The 23,146-nt window shown below is 46.2% G+C and overlaps 1 protein-coding gene across 3 annotated transcripts in view; it reads left to right on the forward strand.

Moving 5' to 3' along the window:
• Positions 1-23,146, forward strand: part of EXOC6B (exocyst complex component 6B) — a 267,847-nt gene that overhangs the window by 189,101 nt on the left and 55,600 nt on the right. The window lies entirely within an intron of this gene.

The raw sequence follows: 23,146 nt of genomic DNA on the forward strand, positions 1-23,146 counted from the left end.
TCGTGCTGCGTTGGTCAGCCACGCCCCCTCAATGCAAGTCTATGGGAGGCCTGTCTGTACCACTGTAGTTAATATGGGGCTATTGAGATCCATCTAGACCACTGGAGCCACCATGGGGCAGAAAACCACCCATTTAGACCTAAGGGCTAACTTCACCTCTGTAATCCCATAGGGCAAAATAAGACCCATCTTATACCACTGTAGTTGCCATAGAGCAAATAGAGGCCCGTTTTTACTACTATAGCCCCCAAAGGAGAAAACATAGTCCCATCTATACCACTGTAGCCGCCATAGAGCCAATAGAGGCCCACCTTGTACCTCTGTAGTCGCCATAGAGCAAATAGAGGTCTATTTATACAACTCTAGCCTCTATAGTGGAAAAGGCCTCCCATCCTTCCATCTCTACCACTGTAGCTACCATTGAGCAAAAAGTGTCCATTCCTACCACTTTAGCTTCCATGGGGCATACAGAGGCTCATCTGCACCAGTGTAGGCACCATTGGGCAAATTGAGGTCCAACTCTACCACTGTAGACCTCTTTGGTCAAATAGAGACCAACCTGGAACACATAGTCAAAAGGAGACCCATCTCGAGCGAAGATCTAGAGGAGCACATTTTATAGATGGGCTGAGTACCCAACCATCAGTCGTCTCATTACAGCATATTAACCGTGTGGGGCTCACTTTGGAAATAGTAGCTGCCATCTTTGAGGGTGGACACTGACCAAAGAGGGTTCTCACACTGCATCTCTTAAATGGCTTAAATGCCATTGTGGTCTTTTAATGTAGTGGGTGCTGTATTGCATATATTTGTAATAAATGTGTGTGTGTGTGTGTATATATATATATATATATATATATATATATATATATATAATATAGTGATCTTCTAAGTCCTTTCATTGGTAGCTCAACCTCTTTGTTCTGTGATGGTCCTACATTTAGTGTTCCCATCAATTCAATCTTTTTTTTTAAACCCATGCCATGTGTAATCCCATGTCTCCAACTGTTTAAGAAACTCTATAAAAGTCCTTTAAGTTGATTTCCAACTTCTAATACCAGCCAGACCCTGACCATAGTTGAACGCCTACACCCTATTCAGAGCTGCGGGTCAGAAAATATTAACTTATAGACCAAAACCATGTACCTCAATGAGTTGTGAAGATGAAAGGCGGGCACCGACGTGGCAGAATCCACAGCTCGTCCCTGTGAAGCTCTCCCTTTTTTTGTTTTGATATGCCAGGGGCAGAGGAGGAGGAGAAGGTGCTGAATTGTGCACTGTCATCGCTTTTGCCGAGAAGATGGATGGGGTCGGATGGAAAGTGTGAATGAAGTTGGGAGTCATTGACGGATGTCCCTGTCCTATTAAGCCCATCTTTCTATGTGTCTCACAGTAAACAACAACAAGAAGCAGAGCTGGCACTTTGTCTGTGCTGCCACGATGATGCAGTACCTCTTGCATTCATGGCTCTTCCCGATGCTCCAGGGGTATAACGTGCAATGACATTATCCTCTCTCTATCGATGATCCTGTCTGAAGGAGCTTTCATCTGATAATAGATGAGCCTGAGAAGAGTGATGGCGGCGCCATCCGTCATTCTGTGACATGGCCGGGCTGCGCTTCATTAACACGCCGTTGGGAACCTCTCTTTCGCCATATGTAACCTAGGTTTTTTTCTTTAGGTTTCTTTTTTTTGTTCTGTACCTTTTTTTATACTAGGAAGAGAAAATCTGTTCAATTGTGCACTTCAAATCTTCCATTTTGGAAAAAAAAGCTTGTGTAAGAATGGCGCTCTTTATCCGCTCTAGCGGTCACCTGGCAACAATTTTTTTTTTTTAAGTTTCCACCAATTTAGCCCGCGTTCAGTGATATTTATGCCCAGGGGTTTGGTGTGGCGACACAAAGGCGAGTGAATTTGTCATTTCTAAGGACATTATTACGGCTGGGAATCGACAAACCTTTTAGGTGTCTTAAGGTCATGTCCAACCCAATGTGGCTCCGGTGCCAAATGGTCACGCAATCGGCCAAGACCGTGAGCAGTTTGTGGGCTTTGGTTTTTTTATGCTTCCGTGTGACAGCTAGGCTTCGACACCGCTAAATTCTGTGGCGCCAGATTGTCTGCTCTTCTTTTCACTGTATTGAAGTTGCGTTATGACTTGGATTCTGGTTCTACCACGTGTTTCAATTGTAATTCTGCTTTTTGCATTTGCCACAGATAAGTCTCCACTGTTGCCTCTATAGATATGGGAAGTCATATATTGGCTAAAGAGAGAGTCCAGTTCTATCACCAAATTCATGCTAGTTCTACCTGGTCCCTCCAAAAAAACTAGGGATCCACATGGACATGGAATATGTTGGAGCCACAAGGCAAGAAGTTTGGTATCTGGGTACTTAAAATTCTTTCATCTCCATCTTATGCAGTATGAAGGGGCCCCAACACACTCAGTAGAAGAAGCCACGTTGAATCCTAGATTTCCTTAGAAGAGGTCCTACATCTTTTACTGTAGTCCGTTTAGCTCAAGAAAGCCCTCGAGATATTTAGCAGCGATCTACTCCTATACCATGAACATGAGCAGTTGGATGTAGTAGATAGAACTTCAAGTTCCAATGTTCCCAGAGACCCTTACTTAGGTAAATCTAAGTCTTCCAGCTGCTAGTATTCCCTCAAATCATATTTGCATCTATTTTGAGTATTGTCTCTAAGTTTTAAACCCTAGATTAAAGGAATACTGTCAGTCACCCGCACTAACCAGTGGTACTGCCTGGTAGTGCGGGTGGCGCACGAGCAGGGTTACGATCCAGTCTTCGGGCACTATGACGTCATCCTGGCTACCCCCGGAAGCTGCCTTCGCATGGCTTCATAACCGCGCTGAGGCTGCTTCCTGGTATAGTCGCGAAGCGGCACATGCGCAATAAACATGATTACAGAGCAGGAGGAGGGGGGGATAGACGGAGGGAGGCAGTAAATAATGATTATCCGGGCCAAGAGCCGAAGAAACAGCGCTGACGTCACAGTGCCCGAAGGCTGAATCGTAACCCCGCCCGTGCCACAAACTGCCAATTAGCATATTTAGAAAGAAGATATCAAACAAACAGTGCGACTGATCCGGGCATTGTAAGAATCGTTTTTTTATAGCAACACCCGCACTACCAGCCAGTACCACTGGTTTGTACGGGGGGACATTTTTTGTAACCGTTTTCCTTTAACATGGACGGGAATATGACTAGGGCAGATTATTATTTTTTTTAAATAATACGTTCTTAAATTAAGCTTAGAACTAGACTACATGAAACTTTATTGTCTCACCTCGCTTCTTCCAGGTTTTCCAACGACTCTGGCCTGTTGCATCGACAGGAGGTGGTCGGAAAGGCAGAAAGTACCCGAAGCAGGAAATTGCCCAGTTTGCTTAACTCCTATTGACTTTAAGGGGCGTTACACAAACGAAGTACCTCCTTGAGTAACTTAAACAGAGTAGCCCCCAGGCCCACGTTGTTTGAGCTACTCCCATTAATTTGCGCAACTTTCCTGCATCAGCCGCTTTCCTCTTTCCCTGCATAAGGCCAGAGAATATGGAAATCCAGAAAGAAACTAGGTGGTACAACCCCTTTTTAAGTTTGTCAGATTTTATGCCTAACTTTATGCCACCTGTTGGTTGGTTTATTTTAGAATGGTTTCTTTGCTATAAAGCCCAGATTGGTGGAGGCTGCAGTGATGGTTGTCCTTCTGGAAGTTTCTCCTATCTTCACACATGATCTTTGGTGCGGACAGTGACCAATGAGCTCTTAGTCACCTCTCTTACCACTTTTCCCGGATTACTCCATTTAGAGGTAGCAGCGGCTCTAGAAAAAATACTTGTTGTTCCAAACCTCTTCCATGTAAGAATTATGGAGGCCACGATGCTTGTAAGAAGTTTGTGGAGCATAATTATGTCTCTTCTTATCAGTGCCTACATGAAAAACTAACTTATCGCCTTTCCACAGGATAGAGGTTAAAGGGGTACTCTGCTGCCCCAGTGTTCGGAACAGTTTAGTCGTGACATCACTGCCACGCCCCTCTTGACATCACCACGCCCCCTCAATGCAAGTCTATGGGAGGGGGTGTGGCAGCTGCCACACCCCCTCCCAGAGACTTGCATTGAGGGGGGCGTGGCGTTACGTCACAAGGGGCGTGACAGTGACTTCACGACCCCCGCTGCCCTCTCCAAGCGTTTTAAACGAATGTCGGGTACTGCACAGAGTTCACGGGGGTCCCAGCGGCAGGACCCCCACGATCAGACATCTATCCTTTGGATAGGGGATAAGATGTAGAGGGATGGAGTACCCCTTTAAGTAGCTGATTGCGGGTGGTCCGATCTCTAGAACAGGACCCCGTCTCTCAGTGAGAAGTGTGTGCAGTAGATAACACAAGCTTAATTTATTTCCGTCGGAGCACCGAAGAGACCGGTGTACAGCGCTCAGCCATCTCCAGCGCACCCATAGAAATGAATGGAGTGTGTGGCGTCTAGACGTAGACAACACATGGTCCTCACTGAGGTTCCTGTTCCAGAGATCGCTACTTTTCCCCTATCCTGTGAATAGGGGAGAAGTTAGTTTTGGTTGGACATCCCATTTAACTTTCTTTTTAAGGCAAGGAGTTTAGTATACGTGTTAGGCTGGGTTTACACCACGTTTTGGGCAATAATGGACCGCATACGGCTGGGGGGAACTAAAATCGGGCGCTCCTGTATCCCTGCTGTAAGCCGCCTGTATGTAATGTATTTCAATGAACCGACCGGAGTGAAACGCTGACCCCGGTCGGCTCATTTTTGCCCCGTATGTGGTTTTCCCACCAGACCTAAAACTGTTGTAGACCACGGTTTTAGGTCCGGTGGGAAAGCCGCATACGGGGCAAAAATGAGCCGACCGGGGTCAGCGTTTCACTCCGGTCGGTTCATTGAAATACAGTATATAAGGGCCACATATGGGAGCGCCCGGCTATAGCTCCCCCAGCCATATGCGGTCCCGTATTGTCTAAAACGTGGTGTGAACCCAGCCTTACCCACTGCTTCTCATGGAGAGGAATCTGGTAAATAAAGATCTCTCCTCACATTTACGAATCGGTTTATAAAAAAAAAAAAAATGGTGTCAGCTAAGAAATTAGAAATAAATGAATTGGACCCAGGTGAGTAGCCAAAAGAATGACTGAGGATTTGCATAAAAAATGAATTCAAAAATTTCCATTACACTAAATATAAGTGCCCAAACGTTATTGATTAACCTCCAGGTGGCGCTGTTTATCTTTGCACCACACGCTGCTGCGTTCTCTTGCCCGGTGATATGAAGCACCTACTGTACGGATTTCAAAAAACTTTTTCCTTAATCCAAGTGGCGATGTTGTTCTCCTGATAACAGTACATTCTCGGGTCGAAAGTTTAGCAGACACATTGTATTTACTTTCTGCAGCCAATAAATTTTGTGATTATATAATAATAATAACTCTGTAAATATTACATCATCAATAACGGCGAAGGCTTCTGGTGTCTCTGAGAAGTTAACTGGCCGGTTACTTCTGTGTTTTTTCCAAGAATGGTGATCTGCCTAATGTCAAGGATCAGTCAGGGCGTTCTGGGCCTGCACCCATTGTCCTATCTATCATCACTTTGCATTCTATCATCTTTAAGAGCTACAAGTACTCAATACTTCGATCATAGCGTTAACCTCTGACCTCCGAGGGTTCACTCTGTAAATGCAGAATGCAGACAGTAAGGCTTCCTGTATGTGGCCATACAACTATTGTTCTGTATTGGCCCTGGTGGATTATTGGCACTTGGTGAAGACCTAGCCATATTTATGGGAACATTCCAAGATCAATTGTGGACACTTCTTCCCAAATAAATGTTCGATCTTTCGACCATTGGATCAAAATTTAAAACACAGTTGACTCTTCAAGATGATGAAAGAACTATTGTTCTTTTTGTTAAAGAAGCACTCCAGGATAAAAAAAAACATTTTTTTTGCTCATATCATGCACATTCTCAATCAGTAGTCCTACAGCGCCATCTGTTTCATTCCATTACTGCATTTGTGTGTTTCATTACTATAACTAGGTCATGTGATCACAAGTTGAACCCACAGGAAATCAGTGTTTAATGTGTCAAAGGAAGTGGACATTACTGGGTCAGCTGACTTCTCGTGAACTTTAGGATGACATAATCACATATAAGATCCCTCCCCCCTTAATAGCTCTGTGTACTGCTGCTGCTATCTCTAAGGGATCAAGATGTATAGTACGTATACACCTCTCATCCAACTCTATCTGTATACTGTTGCTGCTATCTCTATGGGATCAGGATTTATAGTAGTTATACACCTCCCTTCCAGCTCTATCTGTATACTGCTGCTGTTATCTCTGTGGGATGAGGATATATAGTAGTTCTATACCTCTCCTCCAGCTCTATCTGTATACTGCTGCTGCTATCTCTATGGGATGAGGATATATAGTAGTTATACACCTCCCTTCCAGCTCTATCTGTATACTGCTGCTGCTATCTCTATGGGATGAGGATATATAGTCGTTATATACCTCTCCTCCAGCTCTATCTGTATACTGCTGCTGTCTCTATGGGATCAGGATATATAGTAGTTAAATACCTCCCTTCCAGCTCTCTGTATACTACTGCTGCTATCACTATGGATCAGGATATATAGTAGTTATACACCTCCCCTTCAGCTCTAAGCTCTATCTGTATACTGCTGCTATCACTATGGATCAGGATATATAGTAGTTATACACCTCCCCTTCAGCTCTAAGCTCTATCTGTATACTGCTGCTATCACTATGGATCAGGATATATAGTAGTTATACACCTCCCCATCCAGCTCTATCTGTATACTGCTGCTGCTTTCCCTATGGCATCATGATATGTAGTAGTTCTCAGATATGTTTTTAAGCTAAACCAACAATTGTAAATTATAAGAGGCATGGGTATAAAGCAGTGTTTCCCAACCAGGGTGCCTCCAACTGTTGCAAAACTACAACTCCCTTTGGCTGTCTCAGAATGCAGGTAGTTGTAGTTTTGCAGCAGCTGCAGGCATCCTGCTTTGGATGCACTGGTATAAAGAGTTGCATCGTGTGGATACAGTTGTGCAGTCAAGAACAGAGTTTCAAAAGGAGGAGTTCACCCTCTCAAATAAGTAATCAGTATATGAACAAGACTTTGTGTTATAAGGGGCTATACACGGGTAGGGTACGGACAAGGGTTACAGGGTCAACCTTTTTTAGGGAGAGTGTCTTGTTGGAGGTTCAGTGTAGTGACATACTAGGGTCAGAGGTCACAACTGACCTAACTTAACCACAAATACATAAGACATTTGGAGTATGATCAAGAAGTTCTCATTGGACTGCATGTTTAATGTCCTGGTGATCCACTCCATTACTCTAGGAAGTGTGAATAAATACCTAATCCACCCTGGTGCAGTCCCTGGGGTGGTGAGTGTGCAAATTGCTCAATTCCTTTTGTTACTTTGGCCTGGCACATTGTGATGTGATCACTGTGGGCAGGGTGCTCCTACAAGGTTTGTAGAGACGACATCATCACCAGACACTGAGGACCTCCATCATAGGGATTACCCATCCATATTATTCCTGGGGGCCTGAGTGGGTAGTCCAATCTTGGACTGTTTTATTACAAACCTTGCATGGCACTGTATGTAATGCCGCCAGTTCTAGATTTGCAAAAATAAGTTGCTTATACTCTCCTGTGTTATCCCCTGATGAACCCTAGTTATCACATAAGAGGGTGAAACATGTAGGAGATATCACATGCACCAGTGTTTACCAACCAGTGTGCCGCCAGCTGATGCAAAAGCTACAACCCCCAGCATACCCGGGCATGCAACTGGAGGCACTCTGGTTGGTAAACACTGCTGTAAGTCGCCCAGTCCCTCTTTCTTGTCCTGTTTTTATTTTTTTTTCAGCTTGAGAGATAAAAACTCTCGTAGCTGCCAGTCTCTTATTCTGGAGATTGGCTTTAGAACAATACTCCTGGTCTGTGTATATCGGAGCATGTGTTCGGTGATGTGTTGTGTAATTGACTTGACTCTCGTCGCCTCATGCGTTTCATTGATTCACATCGCATCGGGTTATAAGGTTTGTCATCATTCTTATTTGCCAGGTTATTGTAACTATGATTTGTCTTTTTTTTATTTTATTTTTTTATACATTATTTATTGCAGAAAACAAACTTTGTTAGTGTTATTTAACTTGGGGGTTTGTCCGGGATCGGTAGATGTATAGAAACCCGAGTGCGATGTGCCATGGAGAAGGGGAACGTAACGTGGGACCGCAGCTGCTAAGTGCTCTGATACATAAACTTTCTCCAGACCTGGAAAGCTCTCCGCTCTCGCCCTGCGTAGTCTCGGCCTCATTTCCTAATGGGTTAACGGGCTGCCTCATTGCAGCGACACCTCGGGGACCTGACAGACAGATCTGCACCCTGGACATTAATGCACAGGCTTCCAGCATTAGAAGCCGAACCCTAAACCTCGCCTCCCAACAATTTATGTCTCTAGTGTGACCTGACGAGAGGAAGGAGCCGGATTAAACAACGCGTCCACGCCACTTGCCGAATATTCTAGTTTATCATAAACTGTAACCAGAAATGCCATTCCTTGTATATTTGGGGGAAAGGGAGGGGGATGTCTTGGTAATGTAGAGATGGTTTAAATGGCAGGAAATACTTAGACTTACTGTAGTAGTAATTGATATGTGAAAATCAATAATCCGTTCTCATGAAAGTTCTTTGGCGCACTACATAACTTCCCACGGCATAGTGTGGAAACTACACCTATTATGGACTCCAAAGTAGGGTGGGAACAGCTAACTTTACTGGCCCTATACAAGTCTCTGCACTCACCCGTAGTGAGGTTTTTTTTAGGTCATCGCAACAAAGTAGTAACAGGCAGAGCACACGCTGGTAACTCATATGCAAACTGACATATTTGTATAGCGAACAAGGGACATAAAGACGTGACAGCCGTTTTGTACCAACAATCCAGAAGTACCTTCTGGTACTAAACAGCAGTCACCTCTTCAAGTCCCCCGCTCACCTGTCTTGTCCCCCCGATTGATTGGCTACCATAGCTTCAGCGGTTCTCTAAGCATGGATTGACTCGCTGTCCCAGTGGTTTTTTTTTTTTCCTATACTGTATCTATAAGAATGTTATTTAGGTCAACATCTTTACGGGCGCATTTTGGCAATATATGCCTTCCTCAGCTGTCTAAGGAATGCATATATTGCCGAAACGCGCCCTGTACAGATGTGGGTTCAGATAAGCCCTTTGCCTACGACTGGTGAGAGCTGGGACTTTGTACAGATTTGTCCCTACCTACACAAATACTGACAACCTCTTGGTATGACTAAGGCTTAGTAAAGCCGTAATGCGTCAATATCCTGATCAGTTCAGAATGCTTTTAAAGGGATATTCCAGGATGTTGTAGTGCAAGTCTCTGTATTTTTACTGACTAGAGATGAGCGAACTTACAGTAAATTCGATCCGTCATGAACTTCTCGGCTCGGCAGTTGATTACTTTTCCTGCATAAATTAGTTCAGCTTTCAGGTGCTCCCGTGGGCTGGAAAAGGTGGATACAGTCCTAGGAGACTCTTTCCTAGGATTGTCTCCACCTTTTCCAGCCCACCGGAGCACCGGAAAGCTGAACTAATTTATGCAGGAAAAGTCAGCAACCGCCGAGCCGAGAAGTTCGTGACTAATCGAATTTACTGTAAGTTCGCTCATCTCTATTACTGACCTATTTCAGCATTCCATGCGGCCAGAGACAATGTCATAAGTCACATGATCTGCTGGAGGCATGGCTCTGCTGCAGGGGTTGGATAGCAAGGTGGAAGGGCCAAAGTCATGCTATCCATCCACCCACCCACTGCAGCATAGCCACGCCCCTTGGAGACCACGTGACAATGAGATTTACACTACAGCACTTCTGGGTGTGGGCAGTGTATATAAAAACAATAAACAATACAAAAAGGTGCATGATGGTAATAGAAGCGCATTTATAACTTTACACTTTACCAAAACGCGCCAACCACTCCATTGCATTTTGATTCTGGATGTCGGTCCAATAAAGGTAGCTGCTTTGGCGCTGCTGGGATTTGTTAAAGGGGTACTCCGGCCCCTAGATATCTTATCCCCTATCCAAAGGATAGGGGATAAGATGTGTGATAGCGGGGGTCTCGCCGCTGGGGACCCCCGCAAGCTAGCTTGCAGCACCCACCTGTAAGCACTGCAGGAAGCGCTGGAGGCTCTGTGTTATGCCTCCCGACCACGAGGACGGAGTTTTGTGACGTCACTACTCCGCCTCCGTGTGACGTCATGACTCCGCCCCCTCAATGCAAGTCTATGGGAGGGGGCGTGACGGCCGTCACGCCCCCTCCCATAGACTTGCATTGAGGGGGTGGAGTCGTGACGTCACGATACTCCGTCCCCGTGGTCGGGAGGCATAACACTGAGGGCCTCCAGAGCTTCCTGCAGTGCTTACAGGTGGGTGCTGCATGCTTGATTCCGGGGGTCCCCATCGGGGCATCCCAGCGATCAAACATCTTATCCCCTATCCTTTGGAGAGGGGATAAGAGGTCTTGGGGCCGGAGTACCCCTTTAATCTGTTATCTGGCTGCTGACCATTTTCGCTATTTTTATGCTGTTGTGGGCTACTATTATGCTGGGAGTTGTAGTCGTACAAGAGCTGTAAGCACCTGGTTGGAAAACATTGGTCTATGAGAAGGACAGGATCCTAAAGCTTTCTGCGGCTCCAGTTGGGTGCTGGGTAATGGTGGGTGCACACCGGAGTAACCATTAACCCCTTGTCTGTTTCTATGACAATACCCCTGAGGACTCGGGCTTCTTCAGTCTGGTAACATGCACCACCTATATATTTCGCTTATTGGAATGGTTGCATGTAGGGTGCAGGGGTCAATGTCCGTTCATTGTGGGGGGATTGGTGAATGTATGTAATCTGTGTGACACGCTTAGCATTGTTTGTGAGCCTGGGACATGTCAGCTCCTGACAGCTGCAGATATCTCACCCTGTGTGTGCGTACTGGGAGGAAACGGGTGTTCACCGGGTGATAAGTCCTGTGCCGGGGTCACCACGTGTAACACCACAGCCTAGTGTGCACCCACCTGGTCACTGCAGTCACATCACTGCCTGTCCGCACCACTGAGACTGCAGTATGAGGGATCTAATGCCAAACTGTGGAATATGGCTATAAGAGTAATATGAATTAGACCGTACATAGAACTGACAAAGTGTCACGTAGTTTGTTGAAAAGTTATAGAAAGAAATTTATCAAGAGATTTAAGGGTAGAACTTTTTGTGCGACTTTTGTGGTTAAGCAAAAAAATACCACTCAGGCCTACCTAAGCAATTTTCAGTGGTCGGGAATTCATCAAGTTGCACGTAATCAGTCGCAAACCCCCTTCAAAAAGTTGCAAGTGTAAGCAAGGTCAGACCTGGCTTACAAGCTTGCCTGTGACAGCTATTTTCAAAAAGTTGCACAAAAAGTCGCAACTGCGATTTTTTGCGCAGCACCACGGCCACCCTCCTACATCCATCACCCGCTCACAATGTATTGCAGAGCTACAACTCCCAGCATGCCCTTACAGTGAGTTGTAGTTCTGCAATACCTAGCAGGCAGGGGATAGATGTGGGCAGGTGGCCGGGGAGCGGAGCCGGCCGACAGGAAAATGAAGTTACTGCACTGTAGTTTCATATTTCCTGGACAGACCTGTGATTGGTCCAGACCTCCTGGCCAATCACAGCTGCCAGAGGGAAATAGGAAGTTACAGTGCTGTAACTTCTTTTCCCCCGCTGGGAAGCCAGGGAGCGAGCACAATGCCACCCGCTTCCCTGGCTTCCTTGTCATTTGACCGTGCCCCACTACTACAAATCCCAGCATTCCCTTACAGTAAAGACACGCTGGAAGTTGTAGTCATGCAGCACATGTGGCAGGAGATGTGCGAACAGGTGACATGCTTCTTTGGCTTGCTTGTCACCCGTCTGCACATCTCCCACCACAGCATTGTAGCCGCACGGGCGGGAGATGTGCGAGCAGGTGACAATAAATGTACTAACCTATTTTCTGTGTTTTTTTTTTTTTCTCATTTCAGATCCATATATCCTGTGGACTATTTCGGATTCTGTGGTCTACGTCGATGACCAGCGTTTTTTTTTTTGTTTGTTAATAAAATGGTTACCGAGGGCTTGTAAGGGAGTGTTTTTTTTTTAAATAAAAGTTTTATTAAATGTGTTGTTTTTTTAAAATTTTTATTTACTTTACAGGCTTAGTAGTGGAAGCCGGTCTTATTGACTGAGTCCGTTACTAAGCCGGTGCTTAGCGTTGGCTACAAAAACAGCGCTAACCCCCAGTTATTACCCCTGTACCCACCGCCACAGGGGGGCCAGGAAGAGTCGGTACCAACAGACCCGGAGCGTCAAAAATGGCGCTCCTGGGCCTAGGCGGTAACAGGCTGGGGTTATTTAGGCTGGGGAGGGCCAGTAACAATGGTCCTTGCCCACCCTGGTAACGTCAGGCTGTTGGTGGTTGGTTGGTTGGTATTTGGCTGAGAATAAAAATAGGGGGAACCTTATGTGTTTTCAAAAAAAAATGTTTTTATATATATTTATCTGTGAAAAAAACGTGTGGTTCCCCGTATTTTTATTCTCAGCCAGATAGCAACAAAGCAGCAACAACCTGACATTACCAGGGTGGGTGAAGACCATTGTTACTGGCCCTCCCCAGCCTAAATAACGGCAGCCTGTTACCGCTTAGGCCCTGGAGAGCCATTTTTGAAGCTCCGGGCCTGTTAGTACCAGCTCTTCCCGCAACCCCTTTGGCGGTGGGTACTGGGGTAGTAATTGGGGGTTAGCGCTAGCTGTTTTTGGTGCTAAGGCTAAGCTTTCACTACTAAGCATGTAAAGTATTTAAAATATATATTAAAAAAAAATACAACATGTTTAAAAAAACATTTTATTTCCAAAAACATTCCCCCACAAGACCTCGTTAACCATTTTATTAATATTAAACCTAAAAAAATGCTGGTCATCGTACTTCACCAAATCCGATGTAGTCCTCTGCATACACGGATCGGAAATAAGAAAACAAAAAAAAAAAAAAAAAATGGGTGAAAGTGTGAAGTGGGGAAAAAAACATAATAAATATAAATATATATATAATATAAATATATATATATTCACATTTTTATCACTGCCACAACTTGACATGGGGTTATAAAGTGCTGTTCTGAAGTCATTCATTGGTTTTTGCTTATATGTGCTAAAAAATGGTATTCAAAAGTGATTTATTGTTTTTTTTTTGCTTATGTGAGCCAAATTTATCAACCCCCCTGTGATAGTAAAATAAATGTCACACATAAGCAAAACCAAAAGCAAGAAATAAAAAAGACTGTAAACCTTGCTTACCAAAGCAGCGGTGATAAATGTACCTTGTAATTATTTTGTATGGCTTCTTTCACATTGGCGTTGTGACACGTCGGGGAACCCGGGGGGAAATAGCGAGAGGAAAAATACCTCTTGCAATGTTTTTTCCTCCCGCTAGCCCCGCCAGAAAACAACGGTGCCAGTCGAACCCCATAACTGTAAATGGGATCTGTCAGGACCCATTGTTTTCCGTTGTGCCCCGACGAAAATAAGGTCCTGTAAGGCACAAAAAAAAAAAGTGCCTGGCGGACGTTTGCCGACGGGGCACAATGACAGTGTGGAAGAAGCCTTAGTACTAACACTTCTTGCATCATGGTATCTGCCCCTCTAATCCCTAGATCTGTATATCATGTAATATAGGAGTCACACATACGGTATACTGCCACACAGTACACTTATCACACTATACCTATCACACATATTATACCCAATACACAATAGACTCATCACACGTTATACTATAACACAATACACTTGTCACATGTTATACCGCCACACAGTACACTCCTACATTATACCCATCACACATTATTCCTATTGCACAAAACATTCATCACACATTATACCCATCACACTATACACTCATCCCAAATGATACCGTCACACAATACTCATCCCACATTATAGCGTCACACAATATACTAATCCTACATAATACAGTGACACAATATACTCATCCCACATTATACCGTCACACTATATACTCATCCCACATTATACCGTCACTATATACTCATCCCACATTATACCGTCACACTATATACTCATCCCACATTATACCGTCACTCTATATACTCATCCCACATTATACCGTCACACTATACGCTCATCCCACATTATACCGTCACACTATACGCTTATCCCACATTATACCGTCACACTATACGCTTATCCCACATTATAGCGTCACACTATACGCTCATCCCACATTATAGCGTCACTCTATATACTCATCCCACACTATACAATCCTCTCACAATATACTCATCGAACATTATACCTTCACACAATACTCATCCCACATTATACCGTCACACAATATACTCATCCCACATTATACCGTCACACTATATACTCATCCCACATTATACCGTCACACTATATACTCATCCTACATTATACCGTCACATTATATACTCATCCCACATTATACCGTCACACAATACTCATCCCACATTATACCGTCATACAATACTCATCCCACATTATAGCGTCACACTATACTCTCATTCCACATTATACTGTCACACAATACTCATCCCACATTATACCATCACACTATACAGCCATAATGGCTGTAGCGCCTCTTATTGGCCGTGTCTAGCTGCCTGGTGTTATCTGTTTATGGCGCTGTTCACATTGAGCACTGCCTGTATGACTGTGTTTGCGGGGGAGGAAAGGGGGCCGCTGCAAATGGGTTCTGTACATTGTCCATTCTATAGAGGACCCAGTAGATTGTCATTCACTGCACCTGTCACTGTGTTTCCTGTTATGGCTGATCTGTATCTCCTGGGTCTGCTCCTCCCTGACCTATACATGGCCTCCTCCTTGTATGCCGGTGGCCGCCCTCCCTGATATGAAGCAGTGCGGATCATGAGGAGTTGAGCAGAGCGTGCAGCTTGTTTACCTAGTTATTATTAACCTGCTGTGAGGTGTCACCCCGACCTCCGCCCGTCGTCCTGACACCCTGGCTGAACCTGACCCACATAGCAGAGCCAACAGGTGCAGCAACGGAAATCACTGCGATTACGTGGCGAACGTCTAACCTGGGCACAAACAAACCCCACCCCTCCTATGGTTGTGCCCAGGGGGAGGTCTAGGATGCACGTAGCTTCCAGGGTATTATACTCTGTGCGTATCACTTTTCAGAGCTGCAGGATATACAGAAATTCCAACAACTGTTTTAAAACAGCTGGAGGTACACAGTCTGGAGACCACTGGTCTATGATGACCCGCTTGGGGAATTCTGGGAGAACTTCGAGGAAAATCGATTTTTAACAACCAGTTTGCCTTTAGCTGTTGCAAAACTACAACTCCCAGCAGGCCCGGACAGCCAACGGCTGTCCGGGCATGCTGGGATTTGTAGTTTTGCAACAGCTGGAGGTTCACTGTTTGGAGACCACTGCTCTATAGATTGTAGAACCGCTGGGTGGGGAAGGGGGTACTGTGCCTTTTTATGGATTCCTATAAAGCCCCCAATAAGCAGGTTCATCTGGGGGAGAAGATAACACACAAGCAACAGATATTCAGGCATGCTGGGAGTTGTAGTTTTGCAACAGCTGGAGGTACACATTCTGGAGACCACTAGTCTATGATGAACCACTTGGGGAATTCTGGGAGAACTTGGAGGAAAAATCGATTTTTAACAACCAGTTTGCTGGGAGTTGTAGTTTTGCAACAGCTGGAGGTCCACTGTTTGGGGACCACTGCTCTATAGATTGTAAAACCGCTGGGAGGGGGGGGGGGGGGGTACTGTGCCTGTTATGGATTCCTATAAAGCCCCCAATAAGCAGGTTCTTCTGGGGGAGAAGATGACAACACCCAAGCAACAGATATCCAAGCGTGCTGGGAGTTGTAGTTTTGCAACAGCTGGAGGTCCACAGTTTGGGGACCACTGCTCTATAGATTGTAGAACCGGTGTGTGTGTGTGTGTGTGGGGGGGGGTTTCTGTGCCTGTTATGGATTCCTATAAAGCCCCCAATAAGCAGGCTCTTCTGGGGGAGAAGATAACACCCAAGCAACAGATATTCAGGCATGCTGGGAGTTGTAGTTTTGCAACAGCTGGAGGCACATTGGTTGTAAAAATAAATAAAATGAAAAAACAAAACAAAAAAAAACACCGCTCCTCCAAGCTCTCTCAGAATTTCTCAGGATTATTATCCCAGGATTCCCAGGGAGGGTCCCCATAGACCAGTGGACCTCTAGATATTACAAAACTACAACCCCCAGCATGCCCGGACAGCTCGCAGGTACTGTGCCAGTTACTGATTCATATAAAGTTGTAGTTTCTTCTGCAGGTTCACAGTTTGAAGACCACTGGTCTCTGGTGACCCTCCTTGGGGATAATTATTATTTTTTACAACCAGTGTGCCTCCAGCTGTTGAAAAACTCCAACTCCCAACATTTCTGGACAGCCAAGAGTTTTCCAGGCATGCTGGATGTTGTAGTTTAGCAACATCTGGAGGTCCACAGTTTGGAGACCATTGGTTTATGGTTACCCTCTTGGGAAATCCTGGGAGAACTTCAAGGAATAATGGGGGAGATTTATCTAAACCCGTCCAGAGGAAAAGTTGCTGAGTTGCCCATAGCAACCAATCAGATCGCTGCTTTAATTTTTAACAAGGCCTCTGTAAAATGAAAGCAGCGATCTGATTGGTTGCTATGGGTTACTTGTCAACTTTTCCTCTGCACAGATTTTGATGAATCTCCCCCCAATGTGTTTTTTTTATAACCAGTTTACAAAACTACAACGCCCAGAATGCCTAAATGTTGTAGTTTAGCAACAGCTGGAGGTCACAGTTTGGGGACCACTGTTCTATAGATTGCAGAACCTCTAGTGATGATGGTGGGGAAAGGGTACTGTGCCCGCTACGGATTCATATAAAGCAGTTTCAAGCTGTTTCTTCTAGGGCAGTGGTCTTCAACCTGCGGACCTCCAGATGTTGCAAAACTACAACTCCCAGCATGCCCGGACAGCCAACGGCTGTCCGCGCATGCTGGGAGTTGTAGTTTTGCAACATCTGGAGGTCTGCAGGTTGAAGACCACTGTTCTAGGGTAAATCTGACCTTACCCAACCAACCAGGCATGCTGGGAGTTGTAGTTTTGCAACATCTGGAGGTCTGCAGGTTGAAGACCACTGTTCTAGGGTAAATCTGACCTTACCCAACCAACCATGTATGCTTTGAGTTGTAGTTTTGCAACATCTGGAGGGCCGCAGGTTGAAGACCACTGTTCTAGGATAAATCTGACCTTACCCAACCAACCAGGCATGTTGGGAGTTGTAGTTTTGCAACATCTGGAGGTCCGCAGGTTGAAGACCACTATTCTAGGGTAAATCTGACCTTACCCAACCAACCAGGCATGCTGGGAGTTGTAGTTTTGCAACATCTGGAGGTCCGCAGGTTAAAGACCACCGTTCTAGGGTAAAGCTGACCTTACCCAACCAACTTCTGTCCGGGCATGCTGGGAGTTGTAGTTTTACAAGATCTGGAGAGCCACAGTTTGGAGACCACTGGTTTATGGTGACAACTAGAGATGAGCGAACTTACAGTAAATTCGATTCGTCACGAACTTCTCGGCTCGGCAGTTGATGACTTTTCCTGCATAAATGAGTTCAGCTTTCCGGTGCTCCGGTGGGCTGGAAAAGGTGGATACATTCCTAGGAGACTCTTTCCTAGGAATGTATCCACCTTTTCCAGCCCACCGGAGCACCTGAAGGCTGAACTAATTTACGCAGGATAAGTCATCAACTGCCGAGCCGAGAAGTTCGTGACGAATCGAATTTACTGTAAGTTCGCTCATCTCTAGTGACAACTTAGGGAATTCTGGGAGAACCTGTAGAAGTGGTGTGTTCTTTACAACCAGGTGCTCCCAGCATTGCAGAACATCTTTTGGGGGGGGGGGGGGGGGGAGCATTGTCCGGACACGTTTGTAGTTGTAGTTCTGCAACATCTGGAGGTCCACGGTTTGGAGACCACTGGTCTATATGTAATGGTGTTTTGGGATCTTCCCAGCGATAGCCCCCGCTCCCCTGTGTGTGTGTTTTCCTGGGGTAGAGGGAATTTTGCATCCATCAGGAAATGGCGATAGGACGCCGGGGCGCAGAAGGCGTTATGAAGGGTTTTTGTTTTTTCTTCTTTCCCCAATAGGAAGGAGCCGTGTACGGATCACCCTGAACTCTCCCTGGCCTCCTTGCACCCTGCATGAACTGGATTTTATGTGTCTGCAGGAACAGATAGGCCAGGAGTGAAAGGCAAAGCTGCGGCCGCTGCAGCGAGATCCTGTGCCGAGCAGGGGGGGGGGGTGATCCATTATTTTTTTTATTTTTTTTAATGCTTTGCAAACTTTTACACCCCGACCGGCTGTTATTATGTGTTATGATAAGTGTTTATTGCCTCCTATCAGAGGCGGAAAAAGCAACGACTTTCATGAGGACGTCGCACCTTCTATACTGACACCCTACATGGAATGAGAACTGGGCTAAACGTGGCCCCGCCAACCTCTCACACGCTTCTCGCTGTCGCCCTGAACTTCTTGTGTGTTTATTGTGGTGATTTGGTCAGGACGCCATCTTTATGAGGAATGCGTATAGAGATTATAGCATTCCGCACATCAGGCTGTAAAGTTAAAGGGGTACTCCGTGTTTGGAACGAAATGCTCTGAACGCTGGGGCAGAGAAGTACTCCCTTTAAGGTCTCATTGCATTGTTAGGGCCGATTCATCAGCACTGAGGGGGGGGGGGGGGTCCGGAATATAGAGAGATTAGAAGGGTAGAGGGGGGGGGGAATATTGGAGGAGGGTAAAGGTGGGGACAACGGGGTTCGGGGGGCAGAAAAGTGTAGTAGGGGAGTGAGGGGGTTGGATGATGGGGACTGAAGAGTTGGGGTGGGGAGCCTGCAAGAAGGGAGAGAGGTCTGGAACGTGGGGTTTGGGGGAAGAGGGACAGACCAGTCTGTAGGGGGGGGGGGGTGACAGAGAAAGGAAAGGACTATAGGTGAAGGCAGAGGGGTATAAGAGTGTGGAGGAGGGGAGAGAGGGAGGGGACAGAAGGGTTGGGGGGAGAAGGGTCTGAAGGTTTGGTAGAATATAAAAAGGACTATAGGGTAATACAGAAGGGTCAGAAGTTGATGACTGGTCTGGAGGAGGGGAGAGGGGGGTCTGGAAGGTGGGAACAGACTGGTTGGGGAGGGGGGTCTGGAGGAGAGGTAGAGGATGAAAAGGACTATAGGGTAAGACAGAAGGGTCAGAAGGCAATGACAGAGGGGCCTGAAGGGCAGAAGAGTCTGGTGGAGGGGAGAGAGGGTTCTGGAAGCTGGGGACATGAAGGGTTTGGGGGGTGACCCTGCAGGAGGGGAGAGAGGGATCTGGAGGGGAGGTAGAGGATGAAAAGGACTAAAGGGTAAGGCAGAAGGGTTTGAAGGGAAGGACAGAGTGGTCTGAGGGAGAGCAGAAGACTTTGGAGGAGAGGACAGGGGGGTCAGAGGACAGCAATTGTTAGAGGTGTTTTGAGGGTGTGGACAGGCTAGAAGAATGGCACATAGTGATACATTCTATACTGCAGTGTCCAACTAACCAGTGTCCTTTGCCCCATGACAGAGGAAACATTCCTTCCCGACTCCAATATGGCATCAGAATAAATCCCTGGATTACAAAACGTCAACTTCCAGCATACGATTACTGATGGAAGAAGCTTCGTAACAGCTCTCAAAGGCTACCGTGGTGCAGAGAGGCTGTATCTCTTCCCCATAGACAATGGATGGAGCATGTGGAACAACACACTCCAGCTAGCAGGGAGATGTCTTATCTTGTGGAAAGAGGTTAAAGGGGTACTCCACCCCTAGTCATCTTATCCCCTATCCAAAGGATAGGTGATAAGATGTCTGATCGCGGGGGGGTCCCGCCGCTGTGGACCCCCGCAATCTCTGCTGTGGCACCCCAGACATCCAGTTCACGAAGCAAACTTCGCTCCGTGCCGGATGACTGGAGATGCAGGGCGGAGTCTCGTGATGTCATGGCCACGCCCTCTCAATGCAAGTCTATGGGAGGGAGACGTGACAGTTGTCATGAGCGGGGGTGTGACCGTGATGTCAAGAGCCTCCGGCGCTGCACCCAATGCTCTAAATGAACGCCGGGTGCAGCAGGGAGATCGCAGGGGTCCCCAGCGGCAGTACCCCCACGATCAGACATCTTATCCCCTATCCTTTTGGATCGGGAATAAGATATCTAGGGACGGTGTACCCCTTTAAGTTGTTAAACAATAATCTACTCAGGCCTTTTACCTCTTGGTGTTGCAATGTTGAGGAGTGTATTTAGAATGTAGCATGTTTTCTTTGCTAAAATTTTTTGTAATTGTAAAAATCCACCAGAAGACCTTCCACGGAACAGAAAAATATGTTAACCAGTTCTGGAATGTGGTGAGAGTAAAAAAACAAAATTGCTCAACTTCCTGAAGGCTTAAATTATCCGGTCAATAAGAGTTTAAATGAATCCTATTGGGTTTTTTTTTTGGCGCTCTTGTTTTCAAAATGTTATCCTTTTATATTAAAATAGACCCAATGGGAATCACCTGGCATTCGGCCAGACAGCTGAGGTGGACACTTACCCCCAGGGTCTCAGTGTTCTGGTGGGCACCTTATATGGTCGCCTTGTATACTACAGAAGGGCTGCTGGGTAATTATAGTAGTCTTGGCCTGAGCTGGTTGGTTGTGGTAATACATAGTGTGATCATGTGTTACCAGGAGATTGACCAAACCTATATCCAAGGGCTGCAGAGAGAGAACATAAGATAGTAGTGTATTACAGGGCTTATCTAGGACACCATACACCATGGGCCTACACAATCTGACTCCCGTTTTCTGTGTGACTACAACCACCAGCATTCTCTCATGATATTCTAGGAGGTTGTAATTTTTGAAGCAGCTGGACAAGCAGAGATTGCAGAGTATACCAGCATCTATGGAGGTCGGGTGCCTTACAATGGGTTCTCCTGGTGTAGGCTCCTTGAGATGTCTTCAGTCTTACTTCACATTAAAGGATCATTTCCGGGACGCTGTGTGGATTGTTGGCTATTTGTGGCATTGGCCTTCAATAGAAAGCATCATGCTGAGATGTTTCTTGTGTATTATGGCCGAGCACAATGCCCCATTTCCTCACCTTGCACTTTCCAGGTGCTTACCTTGTATCCCGGCCAAATATTTTAACACCCGCTGTAACCTTTCCATGACCCTGAATTATGAAGAAAACATCAATATATAGTACAGGGCTTACCGGCACAAGGAATAGTCATTAGGAAATGTTCCAGAAGAAGTAGAATAACTGAGCATGTCTGATACTGCCACCATGTGTCCTCCAGCTTTGAGGGACTTTGTACGCACCCCATGGACTGATGTATGATGTGCGAGTCAAAATGGGAGTCTGGAAGGAGGAGCTTTAAGGAGGACATAATGGTTTGAATGGGGAGACTAAAGAGTCTAGGGGAGGACAGAAGAGTTTTTGGGAGAATGAGAATCTGGATGGGGACAATGATGAGTTTTGAGAAGGGTAGAGTGGTCTGGATGGGGAGTCTGGAGGTGGACGCAGAGGTCTCAATGGGGAGACTGTAGAGTCTGGTGGAGGACAGAGTAATATGGAGGAGAACAAGAGTCTTGAAAAGGACAGTGGAGCCTGGGTGGGGAGTCTGGAGAAGAACAGCAGTGTGGTCTGAATGGGGAGACTGTAGAGTCTGGAGGAGGACCAAGAAGTTTGGAGAAGAACAGAAGAGGTTTGAGGTGGACAGAGGAACCTGGATGGGGAGTCTGAAGAAGAACAGAGTGGTCTGGATGGAGAGACTAAAGTGTTTTGGAGAGAACAGAGGAATCTGGATAGGGAAACTGAGGAGTCTGGAGGGGAGACTGAAGAGTTTTGAGGAGTACAAAGTAGTCTGGATGGGGGGTCTGGAGGAGGACACAATGGTCTGGTGGAGGGGATATAGGGGTCTGGAGGGTCTTTTTCATGTGCACATTCTGAAAAAGCACTCTAGGCTCATCTGAACATGCATATGGGGTGTCAGGAGGAATAATTATTGGCTTCTGATGCGACCTGATAGAATGAATCAGGATTTACCTGCAGTATGTTATGTGCTCAGTATTACAATATGTAGCATGATAGATCTGATCCCATCCAACGATCCCGCCACGTTTTCTATTATGCTGCCACGTTTTGGTTGCATAGTCCTTAGTTAAACCCCCCCCCCCCCCAATGTCAATTTTCCACCTTCTGCTATTTGTGAAGCCTAGAAGTGTCACCTCTTGTAGAAATCTGGGGCCCACACGCTGGGTTATTTGTAAGGACAAAAGGCGTTCTTTATTGAGAAAACATCTCTTGCTCATTTCTCAGCCTCGTCCAAGTCAGGCAACAAGACACACAGAGCAGAGCAGGAAGCCGTGACTTGTAGCTTGGATAAAGTTGTTAAACTTAATCCTTCAGATAAGAGGAAAGCGATAAGGTGAACTCTGCGTGGCCCCGTAGCAGTCTGGCTGACCTCCTAGGACTTAACAGCCAAGGGACAGCCCAGGTGGGACACTTTCTCCAGCTTTTGTGGGTGATAAGGATGCTGACCCGCACCTGACCCTGCTCCGTCTTCCCCCCTGATAAGACACAGCAGTGCTGTGGTCAGGTTATAAACCCTATCAATGTGTGAGCACAAGTGAAAGTCAGGCGAGAACTTACCATGACCTTCCCGAGGAAGCCTGGAACAAGGCCAAGCGTCAAGGTCTGTCCCGTCCTTACCTCCCTGCTCCTGTTGTCCCTTGCTACGCCTCGCTCTACAACACTTCACGCAGGTGACGGGGATTTTTACAGGTGCACAGCCTGCCAGGAATTCCAGCTCTCGCCCGGAGGCCCTTTTATTTTTTAGAACACCACCATTGTTCTGCTCCTAGCAAGAGCGACTAAGGTGT

This window comes from Hyla sarda, chromosome 1 (assembly GCF_029499605.1).
Source record: "Hyla sarda isolate aHylSar1 chromosome 1, aHylSar1.hap1, whole genome shotgun sequence".
NCBI classification, from domain to species: Eukaryota; Metazoa; Chordata; class Amphibia; order Anura; family Hylidae; genus Hyla; species Hyla sarda.